This window comes from Mirounga angustirostris, unplaced genomic scaffold (genome assembly GCF_029215605.1).
Source record: "Mirounga angustirostris isolate CCGP_5_RB_7025 unplaced genomic scaffold, mMirAng1.0.hap1 SCAF_11, whole genome shotgun sequence".
Taxonomy (NCBI): domain Eukaryota; kingdom Metazoa; phylum Chordata; class Mammalia; order Carnivora; family Phocidae; genus Mirounga; species Mirounga angustirostris.
In genome coordinates this window covers 126,798,568-126,805,195 of record NW_026991719.1, presented here as the reverse complement: position 1 = coordinate 126,805,195, position 6,628 = coordinate 126,798,568, and the positions used below count along the sequence as shown (strand labels likewise).

At 43.5% G+C, this 6,628-nt stretch overlaps 1 long non-coding RNA gene across 2 annotated transcripts in view; it reads left to right on the top strand.

Moving 5' to 3' along the window:
• Window positions 1–41: 41 nt before the first annotated feature.
• The window catches only part of LOC135361979 (uncharacterized), a 69,412-nt gene continuing 62,825 nt past the window's right edge, over window positions 42–6,628 (top strand). Inside the window, exon 1 of one of the 2 annotated variants that reach the window (XR_010406289.1) lies at window positions 42–647. This is a non-coding gene — a long non-coding RNA (uncharacterized LOC135361979). The remainder of the gene's footprint in view (window positions 648–6,628) is intronic. The other variant, XR_010406290.1, reaches the window with a different exon arrangement.

Sequence of the window (6,628 nt, the reverse complement as noted above, 5' to 3'; positions counted from 1 at the left end):
CCTCCTCCTTGTGAGTCTGCGGGTTCATTGGCGCGCAGGAAGTAGCCGCCCCTTCTCTCTCCGACGAGTCGCCCAACCTCTGGGTGCTGATTGGCTGTGCACAGGTGAGTGACAAGCCAGGAAGTACCGCGGGGGGAGATGCTGGCTCTGCAGGAAAAACCAATGCAGGGTTCAAGGAGAGGGGTCTTGGGGATTTTGTGGGTGGGAGGGCTCGAGGACTCAGAGACCGAACCTGACCCCAGTACCACCCCAAAACGGGCAACACCTTCCAGAATAGCCTTCGAAGCGACCCGATCCCCTCTCGGCTACAAGTGAATCTGGGACCTAGACGCCGCGACGGGGCCTTGGTCTCGGTGCCTTTCTGGTCCCACAATCCGAGCGAGCTTCCTGGCCCTCAAAGGGGACTTGTTTTGTGTCTGTTTCGCAATGGAGCCATTGGCCTGATTTTAATAAATATCCCGCCCACTGCACCAACCTTTCCTGAAAGCCATCCTTGATCGGAATGTTGCCACCCCAATTCAACCATTTTCAAAACTTCATATTCTACACACAAAATCCTAAGAACTCTTCCGAGGCTTCCAGCCCTAAGGACTTCCCCAACATCGTCCACCACTACGACCCTTTGAAAGCAAGTGCGTTATACAGACGTGAGTACTTATTCTTTGGTCTCTTTTCTAATAACTAACAACCCTGTTCCTCCCGCCTTTGCTTGCACTGGAGTGCTTTGCAGTGAAGCGGTGCTTCATCCACTCACACAAACCCTACAATGAGGCAGCCCGTTTATGAATAAAGGATGTTAGTTCCCTTACTTAGTGGGGACACATATGTAATAAGAATAGTGATTAACATTTATTAAAAGCTAACTGTGTGCCAGTCACTGAGTCATGCTGTTTAATCCCCACAAGCCCAAGCTGAGAGGGACTATCATCACCCATAGTTAACAGACAACTATAAAGAACCTTAAAAATGAACCATTTGTGGGGCTCCTGGGTAGCTCAGTCGGTTAAGCCTCAGACTTGATTTGGGCTCAGGTCATGACCTCAGGGTCGTGAGATCGAGCCCCACCTCAGGCTCCACGGTGGGCTCTGCTGGGCATGGATCCTGCTTAAGATTCTCTCCCACTCCCTCTTCCCCTCCCACCATCTCAAAAAAATGAACCATTTGTAAGATAATAGGATAAATGTTATAAGAGTCACATATTGGGTAGCAAGGGAGCACAGGTGAAGACACTACACTACCTCAGAATGGTCGAGTTTCATTCTTCTGCATGAAGAATAACAAAGAATAACAAGGTATACCAACAAGAATGTTGTAAAGATTAAATGACATTATACATGTAAAATATCTAATATGTACCAGCCACACAATACAGTAACCAAATGATTTTACTTTCATTATCTTGCATCACATTGCCCGACTTCAAGCTATATTACAAAGCAGTGATCACCAAGACAGCATGGTACTGGCACAAAAACAGACATATAGACCAATGGAACCCAAATAACTCAGCTCTAAGTCCAGTGTTCTTTATTTCATGAAGACAGACCTGTGGAATAAAGTAGTATATCCAGAAACAGACAAGTACGCAGAGGTGGCATCTCAAACCACTGAAACAAAGACAGACTTTTTAACAAATAGTGTTGTGACAGCTGGGTAGCAATTTGGGAAAAGCTAAAATTAGATTAATATCACAAACCATATACAAGAATAAATTCCAAATGGATTACCAAAATAAATGTTAAAAACCCTAAATCATGTAAGTACCAGAAGAAAATATGGGGTAATTCCACCTTTAACTTTGGTGTAAGACATTCTATGACTCATCCAGGGACAAAGAGAGAAAAGGCCAATATATTTGCCCATTTATGAAAAACAACAACAACATAACTCCTGCAAAAATGATACCAGAGCAAATTCAGACTGTAAATTCAGCTTGAAAAAATTCAGCAAAATTATGTCACATAGACAAAGTCATACTGAAAAATGGGCAAAAGACAATTAACCAAAAGATGTAAAAGTTTCCTTTAAGCATGAAACATGTTCAACCTCACAAACACTAATAAAATTCAAAATAAAACTACTGTGAGGGGAAAGCAGTAAGATGAATGAAGACCTACCTGAGAGCTTGGGGATGGGGATGGGACAGGGAAAGGACACGAGAGAGGGTAGAGCAGAGTACAATAATGATGGAGCAAGGGGCAGGCAAAATGATTAAGGACCAGAGAAGGGAAGAAGAGCAACATAATTAAAAAAGAGGGCCATGGGGCGCCTGGGTGGCTCAGTCGGTTAAGCATCTGCCTTCAGCTCAGGTCATAATCCCAGGGTCCTGGGATCGAGCCCTGCATTGGGCTCCTTGCTTGGCAGGAAGTCTTCTTCTCCCTCTGCCCCTCCCCCTACTCACGCTCCCTCTCTCTCTCTCAACTAAATAAAATATTAAAAAAAAAAAAAAAGAGGGCCAGGCCAAAGGACATTGAGCAGGGCTGGAACTCTCAGACATGGCATTTATACAGGGACAAAGAAGAAAGGGAGACAGGGAAATTGGAGGAGAGGCACACCCTCCACTCTGAACACACTCAGGAACCTGCTCAGGGAGGGGAACATGGCTAGAGGTATAGGAATTGCAGCAGGACTGGAGTAGTAAAAACAAATGGGCAGGGATGGAGAACTGAGGAGTGGGAGGCAGGTGGATTGGAGGGGGGCAGAACTGCAGACCTGGGGGGACCAGGATGGAGAGGGCATTGGAAGAATGAGGAAAGTGGCCAGAGCTAGAGGACTGGGGAGAGAGGAGGAGTTCCAGGACTGGGGAGATGGGAGAGGTTGCTGGAGTAGAGAGAGGGGAGGGAAAAGAGAACTGGGGAGAGGACTGGACTGGTGTAATGGTGCTGGGGGAGTAAGGAAAGTGGGTGGGGCTTAAGACTAGAAAGAGGGGTGTTTGTAGAGGACCTGATAGAAGAGAGGGTTTGGAAGACTGGAAGGGGCAGAACTACAGGACCTGGGACAGGAAGAAGCTGAAGGACTGGACATGGGGTGGGGCTACAGGACTGGGGAAAGGGGAGGTGGTGGAGGGCTAGGAAGATGATTGATGCTGGAGGAGAAAAGAGATTGAGCAGAGAAGTTGGACTAAGGAAGTGGAGGGGCCGAAGACCGGAATGGGGCGGTGGTAGAGGGCAGTGGGAGCTTCTATATAGTAGTAACAAAACCTTAGAATATGAAATTAAATAATACCATTATATTAGAATTAAAAAACATAAAGTACTTGGTAGTTAGATAATGAAATATGCTAGTTACCATTAAAAACTCCAAATCAACAGAGAGAATTTAAAGAATGCCTAAATAAATAAATGGAGACTTATGCCATGTTCATGGTTTGGAAGCACCGATATTGCTAATGTTTCTATATGTCTATTTTCTCCAAATTTAACTATAGATTTGGTGTAGTCCCAATCAAAATTCTCAGGTGCCTTTAAAAAAAAAGAAATTGATCAGCTGATTGTAATATTTTCATGGGATTTTCACAGAGAACCTGAATACCTGACACAACCTTGGAAAATATGAATGAACATGGAAGACTGTTTTGTGACCTACAGAAAACAATCATAATCAAGACAGTGTGCTGTTGGTCTAAGGATAGAGATACGACTCAATGGAACAAAACAAAGTAAAAAATAGAGCCATAAATTTGTTGTCATTGAGTTTTGAGAAATCTACCAAGGCAACCCAAGGGGAAAAGAATTTGCTTTTCACAAATGTTGCAGGAACAACTGCATAACTATATGAAAAAGTAAATCTCTACCCTTACCTGGCACCAAACATAAAAATGTATTTTAGATGGATCATAGATCTAAACATAGAAACTACAACTATAGACCTTCTCAAAGAAAATGGGAGGATATCTTCATGACATTGGGAGAATCAAATATTTCTAGTGACACAAAAGGCACTAATCATAAAAGAAAAACTTCATAAATTAGATTTCAAAATTAGGAAACACATTTACTCACCAAATGATACCATTAAGCATGTGAATAGGCAAGCCACAGACTGGGACAGATTATTTGTAGAATATATATCTAACATAGAATTAATATTCAGAATATATAAATAACTACAAATAAACAGTCAAAAAAAAGAGAAAACATTAAAATGAATAAAGTAGTTGAATTTCACACACACACAAAAAGATTGGAATGACCAATAAGTATGTAAAAAGTCGCTTAGTCATCAGAGAGATGTAAATTAAACCACAATATTATGTTACTACAAACCCAATAAAACAGGCCAGATTAAAATGCTGATAGCAGTAATTGTTGACCAGAATTTGGAGTGCCTGGAATTCTCATACATTGCCAATAGGATAAAGTGGAACAGGAGTTTTTGGAAAACTTTCGGCAGTTTTAATTTTAGACAAAGACCTACCCTATGACCCAGCTATTCTACTCCTAGGCATTTACCCAAAAGATATATCCACATTTGTCCACAAAAAGATTTGTACAAGCATGCTTATAGAACTTGTATGTATACATCAATTTAAAATCTGGTTTAAAAATAATGAGTAACAAGAAATATATTTTCAGATAAACAGAACTGAGTTTATCACAAGCATAACTATACTAAATGAACTTCTAAAAGTTGTACTTCAGGAAGAGGGAAATGATTCCAGTGCAAGAAGGGATAGCGAACAAAGAATTTGTAAACATGTGGCTAAATCTAAGCAAAAACTGTTTCCATAAATACTAATCCTTCTTTTTTAAGTGAGCTCTATGCCCAATGTGGGGCTCAAACTCACAACCCCGAGATCAAGAATTGCATGCTCTCCTGACTGAGCCAGCCAGTCTAATACTTTTAATTTGGGGGGCTAACAAAATGGGGCAGGGCTAAAATATGGGACCACAAAGTATGTAAGTTGGGAGGGAATGTCCTTGTAGCTTTAAAGTGTTCTAAGGTCCGACACAGGGAAAAGATGGCGGAGGAGTAGGGGACCCTATTCCAACTGGTCCCCGGAATTGAGCTGGATATCTACCAGACCACTCTGAGTACCCACGAAATCTGTCTGAGATGTCAGACGATAGATCTGGATCTCTACAAACAGAAGATCACAGGTGGTTGGTTTCGAGGTACGAAGTGGGGAGCCGTGATTCCATGGGCAGATATCGGAGGATAAATGGCAGCAGGAGGGAGCCTGGCCGTGGGGATCCTACACCACCAGTGAGCGATAACCTCCCATGCTGGGGACAGGGCACAGACTCGCAGACCGGTAGCAGCGGGGAAAGGACTTTAGACGGAAACTGGAGCGGCAGGGTCATGCATGCGAACTGGGGGCAGCTGGCAGTTTTAAAAGCACAAAGGGCAGAGACATGCCCCGACCTGGAGGCAGGACTGGGAGTACTGCAGAGGGGCGCACAACCCAGGACGCTGCAGTTTATAGCAGCACAGACAAACGGAGAGACTGTGGCCTGGAGAGCTCACTGAAGAACAGACTGCGATCTCTCTGCTCTGAGGCAGAGGGTTGGAAACAGTCTCTTCTGCTCTGACTCTCGGAAGAGATGCAGAAAGCCGCCAGGGAAAGCCACCAGAGAACAAAAGCCCCAAAAAACTGGTTCCCACTGACCCAATCCCCTGCCACAGGGGGGCAGGGCAACTCCAACCCAACAGGGTTGCCTGAGTAACAGTGCAGCAGGCCCCTCCCACAGAAGATGGGCTGGGAGAACAAGAGGCCAGCAACTCTAAGGTCCCAAAAAAACAGGTGCATCTTGCTTGGGTTGTGGTCAATAATTTGGACTCTATACATTCCCTCAAACACCCATCAACAGAATGACTAGGAGGAGGAACCCCCAAAATAGGAAAGACTCAGAGATTATGACTTATGCCACAGATTTACAAATGGATGCAGATATAACCAAGATGTCAGAGATGGAATTCAGGCTAGCAATTGTGAAGACAATAGCTAGAATGGAGAAATCAATTAATGGCAACATAGAGTCTCTAAGGGCAGAAACGAAAGCTGAATTGGCAGAACTTAAATATGCTATCAATGAGATCCAATCTAATCTAGATAATCTAAGAGCTAGGGTAAGTGAGGCAGAAAAAAGAATAAGCAACCTGGAAGACAATATAATAGATAAAAAGGGAAAAGAGGAGGCCAGGGAAAAACAACTCAGAATCCATGAAAATAGAATCAGAGAAATAAGTGACACCATGAAGCGTTCCAATGTCAGAATTATTGGAATCCCAGAGGGGGTGGAGAGAGAGAGAGGACTAGAAGATATATTTGAGCAAATCGTAGCTGAGAATTTCCCTAATCTGGGGAAGGAAAGAAACATTAGTGTCCTAGAGGCAGAGAGGACCCCACCCAAGATCAAGGAAAACAGGCCAACACCCCGGCATGTAATAATAAAACTCACAAATCTTAGAACCAAGGAAACCATCTTAAGGGCAGTTAGGGGGAAGAGATTCCTTACGTACAGAGGGAGGAACATCAGAATAACGTCAGACCTATCCACAGAGACCTGGCAAGCCAGAAAGGCCTGGCAAGACATTCAGGGTACTAAATGAGAAGAACATGCAGCCAAGAATACTTTATCCAGCAAGGCTGTCATTTAGAATGGATGGAGAGATGCAGAGCTTCCAA